This window comes from Callorhinus ursinus, unplaced genomic scaffold (assembly GCF_003265705.2).
Source record: "Callorhinus ursinus isolate GAN/ISIS: 27379988/994484 unplaced genomic scaffold, GSC_fseal_2.0 scaffold4, whole genome shotgun sequence".
Taxonomy (NCBI): Eukaryota; Metazoa; Chordata; class Mammalia; order Carnivora; family Otariidae; genus Callorhinus; species Callorhinus ursinus.
In genome coordinates, this window is record NW_027397066.1 from 115696096 (window position 1) to 115709946 (window position 13851).

Sequence of the window (13851 nt, forward strand, 5' to 3'; positions counted from 1 at the left end):
CCAATCTTGTAAGATATAAATGACTAGGTTTTAACTTCTTGTCACTAGGACCCATTACTGATAAGACAATTCACATATTTTGTCTGCCTGTTCTTAACATATTAAAAAGGACATGAAAGAGAGAGTAGTCTTCTATGACCCTGTCCTCAAAATCTTACTGATCTGGCCATTGATTAGAAGGACCCACCTCCACTAGCTAAAGGCTAGGGAAAAAGGAAATAATTAATACTGTTTACATATAAACCTGTGTCAAAAAACAATCTTTCCTAGGGAAAAGATAAAATCAAACCATGTGGACTTAAAAATACTGGGAAGAAATATGCCCAAAATATTCCATAAGAATTACATCATGCACTGTCATTTAATATATTAGGAAATTCAAGGCCAGCTTTATAATAGCTGAATCATGCTCCTAAGGAAGGGTTTTTTCACCTTTTCAAGGCATGGAATGCACAGAAAAGAATATAAATAACAATAATAATGTAAATAATATAAATAATAATAATATCTGCAAAGCATACTGTAGTAAATAGTTTGGACAGAGATGACCTGCACCTCAAGGCCCAAGGAGATATGCATCTCAAACACCATCCCCCTCTAGAAGAGTGATAAACAAACTTTTTTCTGGAAAGGGCCAGATAGCAAATATTCTATTTAGATTTTGCCTAAATAGGTTTCTATCTGAAACTTCTCAACTCTGATATTGTAGCACCAAAACAGCTATCAACAATACATAAATAAATGGGTATGGCTATCTGTATTCAGTAAAACATGATTTGCAAAAACAGGATGTGGTAGGATTTAGCCATGGACTATAGTTTGCTGATTTTTACTCTAGGAGAATAAAATAACTGAGCCAGTTGGCTCTGGGCCTCACCGCTCCCAACACGTGTGCACGCGCGCGCGCACACACACACACACACACACACACACACTTCAGCTAAGGAGCTTTATTTTTATCTATGTTGCATATTGAATTTCCATGTGAGATAGTGTTTAAAACTAATTTTACTTCTGAAAAACAGATAAATAAAACTTTGAAAACTATTTCAATAAGTACTTATTATAAAAATATATATCTTTATTCAAAGGATAGTATTACTTACTTCTACTACAGGTTTTGGAATGGAAGTCAAGGTTCAAGTGACAGTAATGCTCGAAGAAATACTAACACCTAGGCACAAAGAAAGTATGTTACTCATTATATTTAAAATGACATCTATTCTACTTTTGTTAAATATAAATCCTTCTTTTTAGTTTCAAAGGAAGAAAAACTGCTTGTTTTTTCATTATTTATATGCTTACAAGTACTGAAAAATTCTAAGACCCATGGGATGGTTATGAGCTCTGAAAAAGTTACTTATGACCTTAAGCATGAAAATAAGTTTCAGGGCCATCATTTACTTTCTTAATTAATTGATAAATCTAGAAGCAAATCCTCACAGGATACCTGGGTACAGGAAAAGTTTCTGGAAATTTAAGGTGGGAAGGATAGATGACACTTTCAGCTAGTTTTTAACCTATCGTTCTTGAAAGAGCTTCCTTTCTAATCCCAAGGAAAGCTACAAGCAGCCTTTTCCCTTCAACCTAATTTGCTAGTAGCTTTCAAACTTCAGTTGCAAATATTTAATTAGAGATGCTCACTGAAAAAGCAGAATCCGATTCTGCATTCAGAAGATCTGAAGTTAGGCCCAGGGATCTGCATTTTTAACAAATATCCTGAGCTTGTGGACCACTTTGGAAATGATGACATAAACTTCATTGATTTACAGCAGTAGGCTCTTACCATTCCAAAAGGTAGAGGAATGGGATAATAGTATATTCTTTAGACAAGTGTTATCTTTCTTGTGATTTTTTTCCAATGACATGTGTTTGCCTTAGGTGTCTGAAAAATAGTTTCTTTGTTGTTCCATTCATTGCTGTTCACAGACGTCTACTCCTAAAGGAAATGTTTTTAAAGGGTACAGGAACACAACTACACACAGATATGATCTATATTTTAAAGCAGCATTTGGTTTGAGACCTTTCTCAGATGTCTTTGGGGAGTTGAGTTCATGTTCAGTTCTAAAAGTACCAACCCCCAGTAGACGTTGAGTGTTGCAGTTAACCAAGTTGAGATTATTGTACAAGGACATATTTTTAGCCAGTTCCAGATTTCATTCAAGCAGTATAAAAAGTTTCTTGTATTTTGTTTTCATGAGAAATACCTGCTGTAGCTTCTAAGAAAAAAAAAAAAGGAGAAAGGGGCGGAGCAACATGGCAGAGGCCTCCCAATCTCCGCCCCAGAGGAGCCGAAAACTTGGCGGAGTTGTAGGAGACCTGGATTTTGTCTAGCCCCAGGAATTCAGCTGGATAGGGATCAAACCATTCTGATCACCTACGAACTCAACAGGAGATCGAAGAAAAGAATAGCAACAACTCTCTGAATAGAAAGCGACCACTTACTGGAAGGTAGGACGTGTGGAGAAGTGAATCCGTGGCAATATTCGGGAGGATAGACGGCGGGGGAGGGAGCCTCTGTCGGCCGCTTCTGGCAAGTGATAGAGCCGCGGAGCACAAAATCAGAACTTTTAGAAGTCGGCTCCGCTGAGGGACGTCGCTCCAGTGGCTCAGCGGGGGGGGGTGGAAACCTCGCGGGACAGTGTGGTCTCAGGACCCTCGGGGTCACAGAAAGACCGGGGGTGCCTGAGTGCGGCAGAGCTCCCAGGTATCGGAGCGGGGAAGCCGGCTGCAGAGACGGAGCCGAGGAGCAAGCTCTCAGCTCGGGGTTGCCATAAACCGTGATCTGCGGCAGTCAGGCCACTGCTCCTCCAGCAGGGACCCAACAAGCGGCAGATTTGGGGAGACTCTCCTTCCTCCCCTGGGAGGAGCGGCGCGAGAGCACACCGCAGGGATCTGCTGGGTTTGGAGACTCCACACAGGGTCGTGCGCCAGAGATAGAAATGCTCGGTCACAGGCTGGGTGAGCACGGAGTGCGGCCGGAGACCCAGGAGATGGGAGTGATTGACTGCTTTTCTCTGGGGGCGCACTGAGGAGTGGGGCCCCAAGTTTTCGGCTCCTCTGGGACGGAGATTGGGAGGCTTCCATTTTCCCTCTTGTCCTCCACAGCTGTACGGAAAGCTGGCAGGGAACAAAAGCTCCCGAGAGCAAACCCCAGCAGATTACTTAGCCTGGACTGGGCAAGGGTGGGGCAATTCCACCTCCGGCAAAGACATTTGGGGACCACGGCAACAGGCCCCTCCCCCAGAAGGTCAGCAAGAACCGCCAGCCAAGACCAAGTTTACCGATCAAAGAGAATGGCAGAACGCCAGGGCTGGGGGAATACTGCACATAGAATCCATGGCTTTTTTCCCATGATTCTTTAGTCTTTCAAAGTTAATTTTCTTAACTGCCTCTTTTTTTTTGAATTTTTCTTTTTCCCTTTTTCAACCAACATCTTATCAATCCCTTTTTTAAAAAAACATTTTTATATTTCATTTTTAGAGTCATATTCTATCTCTTCATAGTAGTTACCCTTATTTTTGGCATATATATATAAGTTGTTCTCTCTTTAAAATTTTGAGATACACTTTCTTCTAACAGATCAAAATATACCCTAAATCTCTAGTGTATGGCTTTGTTCTAGTCTCCTGCCTGATCACATTCTCTCCTTTTTCTTTTCTTTCTTTTTTCTTTTTAAATCCTCTTCTTTCTTTTTTGAAACATCTTCTTATCTTATCAATTCCTTTTATAAAATCTTTTATAATTTTCATCTTTACAGTCATATTCCATCCCTTCATCGTATTAACCCTTATTTTTATACATATATAAGTTTTTTTCTTTCTTTAAAATTTTGGGATGCACTTTCTTCTAATAGACCAAAATACACCCTAAATCTAGTATGTGGCCCGATCTATGCACCAGCCCGAACATATTTGATCATATTCTGGTTTTTTTGTTTTATTCTGTTTTTCTTTGTTTTTATCTTTTTCTTTTTTCTTTCTTTCCCCCGGTTTCAGGTCTTTTCTGATTTGTTTAGTGTATATTTTCTGGGGACGTTGGTACCCTGTTAGCATTTTGTTCTCTCATTCATCTATTCTGCTCTGGACAAAATGACAGGACGGAAAAAATCACCTCAACAAAAAGAACAAGAGATAGTACTAACTGCCAGCGACCTACTCAATACAGACATTACTAAGATGTCGGAACTAGAGTTCAGAATGATGATTTTAAAGATACTACCTGGGGTTGAAAAGAACATGGAAGTTATTAGAGAAACCATTTCTGGAGAAATAAAAGAACTAAAATCTAACCAAGTCAAAATCAAAAAGGCTATTAATGAGGTGCAATAAAAAATGGGGGCTCTAACTGCTAGGATAAATGAGGCAGAAGAGAGAATTAGCAATATAGAAGACCAAATGATGGACAATAAAGAAGCTGAGAAAAAGATAAACAACTACTGGATCACGAGGGCAGAATTCGAGACATAAGTGATACCATAAGATGAAACAACATTAGAATAATTGGGATCCCAGAAGAAGAAGAAAGAGAGAGAGGGGCAGAAGGTATATTGGAACAAATTATAGCAGAGAACTTCCCTAATTTGGGGAAGGAAACAGGCATCCAAATCCAGGAGGCACAGAGAACTCCTCTCAAAATCAATAAAAATAGGTCAACACCCCAACATCTAATAGTAAAACTTACAAGTCTGAGAGACAAAGAGAAAATCCTGAAAGCAGCTTGGGAGAAGAGATCTGTAACCTACAATGGTAGAAACATTAGATTGGCAACAGACCTATCCACAGAGACCTGGCAGGCCAGAAAGGACTGGCATGATATATTCAGAGCACTAAATGAGAAGAATATGCAGCCAAGAATACTATATCCAGCTAGGCTCTCATTGAAAATAGAAAGAAAGATAAAAAGCTTCCAGGACAAACAAAAACTAAAGGAATTTGCAAACACAAAACCAGCCCTCCAAGAAATATTGAAAGGGGTCCTCTGAGCAAAGAGAGAGCCTAAAAGCAACATAGACCAGAAAGGAACGTAGACAATATACAGTAACAGTCACCTTACAGGCAATGCAATGGCACTAAATTCATATCTTTCAATAGTTACCCTGAATGTAAATGGGCTAAATGCCCCAATCAAAAGATACAGGCTATCAGATTCAATGAAAAGAAAAGACCCTGGATATGCTGTCTGCAAGAGACTCATTTTAGACCCAAAGACACCCCCAGATTGAAAGTGAGGGGGTGGAAAACCATTTACCATGCTAATGGACACCAAAAGAAGGCTGGGGTGGCAATCCTTATATCAGACAAATTAGATTTTAAACCAAAGACTGTAATAAGAGATGAGGAAGGACACTATATCCTACTTAAAGGGTCTATCCAACAAGAAGATCTAACAATTGTAAATATCTATGCCCCTAACATGGGAGCAAGGCAATTATATAAGGCAATTAATAACAAAAGCAAAGAAACACATTGACAACAATACAATAATGGTGGGGGACTTTAACACCCCCCTCACTGAAATGGACAGATCATCTAAGCAAAAGATCAACAAGGAAATAAAGACTTAAATGACACACTGGACCAAATGCACCATGCTCATGGATTGGAAGAACAAATATTGTGAAGATGTCAATGCTACCTAGAGCAATCTACACATTCAATGCAATCCCCATCAAAATACCATCCACTTTTTTCAAAGAAATGGAACAAATAATCCTAAAATTTGTGTGGAACCAGAAAAGACCCCGAATAGCCAGAGGAATGTTGAAAAAGAAAAGCAAAGCTGGCGGCATCCCAATCCGGACTTCAAGCTCTATTACAAAGCTGTCATCATCAAGACAGTATGGGACTGGCACAAAAACAGACACATTGATCAATGGAACAGAATAGAGAGCCCAGAAATGGACCCTCAACTCTATGGTTAACTAATCTTCAATAACACAGGAAAGAATGTCCAATGGCAAAAAGACAGTCTCTTCAACAAATGGTGTTGGGAAAATTGGACAGCCACATGCAGAAGAATGAAACTGGACCATTTCCTTACACCACACACAAAAATAGACTCAAAATGGTTGAAAGACCTAAATGTGAGACAGGAGTCCATCAACATCCTAAAGGAGAACACAGGTAGCAACCTCTTCGACCTCAGCCGCAGCAACTTTTTCCTAGAAAATCACCAAAGGAAAGGGAAGCAAGGGCAAAAATGAACTACTGGGACCCTATCAAGATAAAAAGCTTTTGCACAGCAAAGGAAACAGTCAACAAAACCAAAAGACAGCCGACAGAATGGGAGAAGATATTTGCAAATGACATATCAGATAAAGGGCTAGTATCCAAAATCTAGGAAGAACTTCTTAAACTCAACACCCAAAGAACAAAAGATCCAATCAAAAAATGGGCAGAAGACATGAACAGACATTTTTCCAAAGAAGACATCCAAATGGCCAACAGACACATGAAAAAGTGCTCAACATCGCTCGGCATCAGGGAAATCCCAATCAAAACTTCCATGAGATATCACCTCACACCAGTCAGAATGGCTAAAATTAACAAGTCAGGAAACGACAGATGTTGGCGGGGATGCGGAGAAAGGGGAACCCTCCTACACTGTTGGTGGGAATGCAAGCTGATGCAGCCACTCTGGAAAACAGTGTGGAGATTCCTCAAACAGTTGAAAATAGAGCTACCATATGATCCAGCAATTACACTACTGGGTATTTACTCCAAAGATACAAATGTACGGATCTGAAGGGGTACGTGCACACCAATGTTTATAGCAGCCATGTCCACAATAGCCAAACTGTGGAAAGAGCCAAGATGTCCATCGACAGATGAATGGATAAAGAAGATGTGATACACACACACACACACACACACACACACACACACACAATGGAATATTATGCAGCCATCAAAAAGAATGAAATCTTGCCAGTTGCAATGACGTGGATGGAACTGGAGGGTATTATGCTGAATGAAATAAGTCAATCAGAGAAAGACATGTATCATATGACCTCACTGATATGAGGAATTCTTAATCTCAGGAAACAAGCTGAGGGTTGCTGGAGTGGTGGGGGATGGGAGGGATGGGGTGCCTGGGTGATAGACATTGGGGAGGGTATGTGCTATGGTGAGCACTGTGAAGTGTGCAAGACTGCTGAATCACAGATCTGTACCTCTGAAACAAATAATACATTGTATGTTAAAAGAAAAAAAAAGAAGAAGATAGCAGGAGGGGAAGAATGAAGGGGGTGGAAATCAGAGAGGGAGACGAACCATGAGAGACGATGGACTCTGAAAAACAAACCGAGGGTTCTAGAGGGGTGGGGGGTGGGGGGATGGGTTAGGCTGGTGATGGGTATTAAAGAGGGCACGTTCTGCGTGGAGAAAAAAAAAAAGGAATCACAGGAACTAAAAGTATTGATCTGACTTAAAATGGGAAACAAAAAAGGAGAAAAGAGAAAATATGTTGAGTATGCCATGGGCAAGCATGGTAACAATCTGTAAACATTTAGAAAATATAGTAAACACTTCTTCAGAAGGAAGAGTCGTCATTTAGTTGAGTACAAGGTGCAAAGACAAAGGGAAATGGGTCCTGATTGCTATGTAGTATTCTGTCAAACTCAAAGTTGCTGATTACCTAGTTTCAGCCATTTTTAAAAAGTGGTTTTTGGCACACACAAATAAAGCTCTTAACTAATCCAGGACTGCTGATGTGAATGCAGCAAGAGTTTATTTACACTTAGGCCTCACATTCCCAAAGGTAAATCCATTTTTAAAAATCTTTAGGAAACTTACTTCTGCAAAACCTCTGCTCTCCCCTCCCCCAAGGGTGTCAACTTGGGATGGGTGAGTCAAATAATAAACTTGCTGAGCAGCACAAATATTAGTAAATATTTGCAACACTCACAATTTCTGCTTTTTAAAAGCTTACAAGTTCAATGCTTCCCGTTCAGTAAAACATGTTAGCCAAGAAACACAGGAACACTGAAATTTGCTGGCCTGGAAGATAATTCACATCCCCAGAGTGAAAACTACTACTTATCTACTCTCATCTCCAAGCCACATGCTACATATGCATCCATGTTTCAATAGTGAATCAAATATCACTTGTCTCTTTCATCTTGGTATCTTCCACAGGATTTATTTCCTTAGAGAGTCAGTTCTGTGCCATACTTATTTCTGAGACTATGTCTTTCTACCTTGCCATGGTATTATTTCCTTGTTTTGCCACATGATGTCTCACCCATAAAAATGGACAGCCCCCTACAAAAGAACAGGTTTGAAGTGGTGTATGGAGGAATCAAGTGCTTGTCTAAGGAGCCTTTTGAGTATGGTCTGCAGTGGAATCATCCACATTGCCCAGAAGAAATGCAGCAATGCAGGATCTCAACACCTAAGCCAGACCTACAGAATCTAAATCTTCATTTTAATAAGATCCCAACACATTTCGTATTTTTGAAATAGATGTCTAGGCCCAAAATGGAGCCACTCCAACCCAAGTTGCCACCTCAGAAAACCAAAACTCAGATAACTTTCATGTCCCTGCAAATGCTCTGCTTGACCAAAACCGCTGTATATCCAGTCAGCCAGTCCCCAAACACCAAGCCAACTCTGGGTTCTGTACTTACTTTTTTGTTCCTTCTCACCCCAAACAAGGTTGACCGTGTGACCCCAGCCAATGAGATATTTTCCATTTTTCTCTTCCTTGTTCTTTATTCTTTACCCTATAAAACCTTCCTGCCTTCCACTCCATTTTGCAGTACTCTGGATAGAGATTGTCCACTTCATGATGTGTTAAATAAATTTTGTTTGTATCACCTGTCTTCTTTAATTGTTTTTTAACAGTACATGCTTTAAAAGTTTGAAGAGCAGTTCTTACTCCAGCAAGGAGTATGGAGAGGAGCAGGAGAGAATCAGAATCACCAGGGAAGGTGTTTCATGCACACATCCAGCTCACTGTTCCCAGGATTCACATGCTACCCTGCCTTAAGAGACTGTCCTCTATGGAGTGGGTGGAAGATGTGCTGGGGATATTTCTCCCATGTTCTTCCCTAGTGGGGAGAGTATTAAGGTGTCACTTAGCACTCTAAGGCAGGCCACATAAATGGAAAAATTCTAGAGAAACAACTAGCTATTTGAAACCATCATCTCTCCAGTGCAGAAGGCAGTGCCTGGCATATAATAGGTGTTCACTAATAAATTGCAAATGCCATCTAAAGAGCACCAAAATCATTAATGAAATATATAAACATTTCAATAATTTGAACAAGCCTTCTTGGTGGGGTCAACATGAGATTACCTCCCCTCATAGTTTTCATTGTTTCTGACCAAGTCAAAACTATTGGTTTGTGGAATTTATCACCCATTCCAAATCTAAATCTCAACAAAAGCATAGTTTCGTTAGGCTAGTGACTCAAAGCTACTCTCTGACATCATGGAGTACATATTCTAAACTTTTGAGGACTTGTTTACACCTGATTATATGGTATGCAAATAGTGGGAACTCCATAAATGCTGCTGACAGATTGACAAGATTCACTCACCCCTGGCTTGAGTCTTTGTGACTCAGCTCCACCTCAGAGGAAAAGAATCCACGGTCTTCACCATCCATTCTGAAGCTGGGCAAGCCTTTTCACCAATGCAGGGAACTAATTGCTTCTTTTCTCTGGATTGCATATTGCTTATTACTGGCATGACATTCCAGTACCCAAGAAGCACAAATAGTGATCCCTGAAGCTGCTTTAACCTTTTCAGACTATAGCAACTGCATTGTTCGCCTCATTACACTCTGCAGACTTTGTCTGGGATGACAGCCCGAAATGGAAGGTTCCGCCGGCACCCTTCATTAGCACTTTATTCACCATTTCTCAGCAGCAGCAAATGCCCCAGGAGCGTGGGCAAAAAAATTCAGCAATCATCCCTCAGTATTTTAGTCCTCTGAGTCCCTGGGCACATTTCTTGGTTTTGTTTGTTTGTTTGTTTGTTTTAAGATTTTATTTATTTATTTGACAGAGACACAGCGAGAGAGGGAACACAAGCAGGGGGAGTGGGAGAGGGAGAAGCAGGCTTCCCTCTGAGCAGGGAGCCCGATGTGGGCCTCAATCCCAGGACCCTGAGATCATGACCTGAGCCGAAGGCAGACGCTTAACGACTGAGCCACCCAGGCGCCCCCCTGGGCACATTTCTTAACTATTAAATCATGCGTGTGCGTTCAAAAACATGAGCTTAATGAGCTCTGCCCACCCCAGCTGGCCCCAGGACAAACCCTTCACTAGAAAATTCCTCTCTATCTGGTTTTCCTATCATAAAACAGGAACACCAGTGAAAATTCAAAAGCTTACAAAGCTAAGAGGAGGGATATAAAAAGGAAAACAGTTTGAAAAGGGTTGGAAAGTTATCCTGAAGTTACAATTACCGTCCTATTTGATATCAGATACAAAGCTCCTGCGAATCTGACCCCAGCGGCTTTGCAGACTCATCCACTCTCTGTATCATCCACAGCACCCACTCCCTGACCCCACGCCACACACTGCAGGTCCACATCATTGCAAAGACGCACCGTGGTTTTGCACATTTGGATCATCTACTCTATTTGGTAAATGCCTATTTGTATGTCATGGCCTTGTTCAAATAACTTTTCCATCAACCCTACTTAAACCACAGGTCATTTTTTTGTCCTGCAAGCAAACTCTAACTTTATTAAAAAACAACAACAAAAAAAAAACACCTACTTAGCACATATCCTGTTAATGATAATTACGTACATATGTCTCCACCCTAGCACGTAAGATATTTTAGAGCAGGGATGGGCTTTCATCAACAGTATATATACCCAGTGCCCAGTTAAGTAAGTACTTGACTCTGTGCAAACAAGAAAACTAAAAGCAATCTGTAGTTCATGCCCAAAATTAGAGACATCTTAGAAAGACATGTTAGGAAACACTTAAGAACGAGTAATATGCCTCCATATTTTGAAAAAATTTTGTTGATAAAGTAAATGTAAAAATATATACTGTCATGAAAAGTCTAAAAACACAAATGCATGAAAACAGTGGGCCTCTATACCTTGAGGAGTTTAAAACGCAGAAAACTACAGAAACTCTTCTACTCAGCAGGAGTTATCTGTTTGTCTAAACTAAAAGCTGGGGAGCCTGGGGGGCTCAGTTGGCTAGGTATCCAACTCTTGTTTTCGGCTCAGGTCATGATCTCAGGGTCATGGAATTGAGCCCCAGTGTCAGACTCTGTGCTCAGCAGGGAGTCTGCTTGAGATTCTCCCTCTCCCTTTGCCCCTCCCCCCGCTCACACTTGTGTTCTCTCTCTCTCTCTAAAATAAATAAATCTAAAATAAAAAACAAACAACTTTAAACTAGAAGCAATAATCCCATTAATTTGAATGACAGAAGCATCTCAATCCTTCCATGAGCCAATTTCATCATATGGTTCCATAACCATATTATTTTGTTGAAAATGCTATTTAAATACTATTGTAAGAGTAACCCAAAGCAAGCCAAAAGTTATAGGCTTTTATCATCTTTCAATATAACAATAGAGTAGAATGAAAGAAAGAAAAGAAAGGAAAGAGAAAGAGAGAAAGAGAAAATTAGGGTCTAGAAAAACACCTTGAGGAGATAAAATTTTCTCTTTAAAAATTACCTTTCTGGGGCACCTGGGTGGCTCAGTCAGGTAGGTTGAGAATCTGCCTCTTGGTTTCAGCTCAGGTCATGCATGATCTCAGGGTTGTGAGGTAGAACCCTGTGTTGAGCCTCAAGTTGAGCCCTACATTGGGCTCCAGGCTCAAACAGAGAGTCTGCTTTAAGATTCTCTCCCCCTACCCCTCTGGTGCTCACTCTCTCTCTCTCCCTCTTTCTCTCTCCCTCTCTTTCTCTCAAATAAATGAATAAAATCTTTTTAAAAATTACTTTTCTGTTAGTTATTTCAATTTCAAATATTTTCTATAAGAAAGGCCTATGCTGTGTTATTTAGCACGAGTTCTGAATACTAAGGATATTCTTCACATAGTCACAGTGCACATCAGAGGGAATATTATTAGCCTAAGAAATACACAGCATGTCCTTTGATAAACAGGGATTTTAAAAAGGGTGTAGGGAAATTTTATTTCTTTATGTGCTTTATCTTCTAATTAAACACCCACAAGAACATTGAAGAAAAAGCCCTCTTTTTCAGGGAAAAATATGATTCTAGAATATTTGAAAATGTTTCTGGCAAAAGCATGACAAGAGGGGCCAAACATAGGACACAGAGTTTCTAACACTCTCATTGCTTCTTTTTATACCTAAGAAATCCATTCTGATCCTGACCCTCTATCCTTATATATGCATTTTTTTTTCCTGACATAACTAATACATATAATCACATCCTCACACACATCATCTTTACACCAGACTATCATAAACTTTTGGAAGGGGTCAAGTTCAGGGGTTTAGAGTACAGGCTGTGTATCCCAGCTGCTCTTTCACTCAATAAATTTAGACAAGTAACTTCACCCCTCTTCCTCATTTTCCTCATCTGTAAAAACGGAACAATACCCTATTTCATTAATTGGAAGACAAAAGCTTTTACATTTTAATATTCTTGAAATCGGGGTGTCTTACAATTGGTAATGTGCCAAAGGGAAGCTAAGTTCTGAAGATTTTTCAGGTGTTCCTGCCAGGAGAATTTTCTACCCTCCCTGCACCCAGGGCCATGACCCAAGCCATGCAAGTTTTCTTTGTTTACTCTTCTGGATGATAAATTTATTTTCATTTACCCTTATCCTGAGGCAGAGGTCTCAGCTTTATATGAAGGCCTCCTAACTTGTGACTTTCCAGTTGAAGACATTTTAGAAGACATCTGAGAGGGCAGAGGTGAGATAATACATGGAAGGGACCTAGAGCAGTACATGACACAAAATAAGCACTCAACAACTGGTAACTATTATTGTGGTCGTACTATTGGCATCTACTTGTCACTAAACAGATCGACGTGCTAATTACTTAATTCTCTTAATCAATGTCAAAAATGCAAGCATCAAAGTAAAGGGAGAAAGCCAATAGAAATAGCCCTTGCAGTGCTTAGGTAGCCATGGCCTGTGCCTGGCTGTGCCCTCAGTGTCGCAAGACTCAAGATTCAGCCTATTTTTCAGAAATGATCTTGCCAAATGTTTCAAATCCCTCTGCTGGTTAAGACTGGCTTTGCAGAAAGTGTTCCCTTTTTGTTAATGGAGAAAGGAATTTAATCTCATAGAGCTCCTTCCTAACAGGCTCAAAATGGACTCCCCAGAGTTCCACAGATGCTGCATCAGCAGGGCGGGCGGGCTGACTGGCAAAGACACAGCTCTCCTGGTATCCCAAAGACTAGCTCGAAGGTCATGCTGCTTTGCTAATTCAGTAAAACATAATTACACTGCAGAAAGCTAGTTCCTTTTTAATTCCTCTTACTGATATACAAAGATTTTGCAATTTAAATTGCTTAACTGTCATGGTATTCACACACGTATCCGTATCCAGCGGCAGTGTACCTACATCTACTCAAAGGCTCTGGACTTGGGCTTCAGACTGGAGAAGGAGCCTGTCAATATTGGCAATCTACAGCCAATGGCAATATTTCTCTCCCTTTCCTGGGTCCAAGCCCTTTTCCCCCGCTGCTTGAGAATATGGGAAGCAGACAAGTGATGGTGGATTATGTATTCCTTACAGAGCTGCCCCACTGCACAAATACACGGGTGCTTTTCACATCACAGTCTGTGTAAACAGTGCCCCTAGGAATTATGGAGGCACAAGCCATGAGGCCATAAATGGGAGCTCAGGTCCCAGTAACTGGAACCAAGGCAAGGTCTTGAATGAGTTCCTTA

General features: G+C 40.5%; 1 long non-coding RNA gene across 1 annotated transcript in view; it reads right to left on the minus strand.

Moving 5' to 3' along the window:
* The window catches only part of LOC141372509 (uncharacterized), a 36632-nt gene extending 27002 nt beyond the window's left edge, over positions 1–9630 (minus strand). The window contains exons 1-2 of the long non-coding RNA XR_012377777.1: positions 9545–9630; positions 1107–1174 (exon numbers count right to left, since the gene is read on the minus strand). This is a non-coding gene — a long non-coding RNA (uncharacterized lncRNA). The remainder of the gene's footprint in view (positions 1–1106; positions 1175–9544) is intronic.
* Between the last annotated feature and the right edge of the window lie 4221 nt (positions 9631–13851).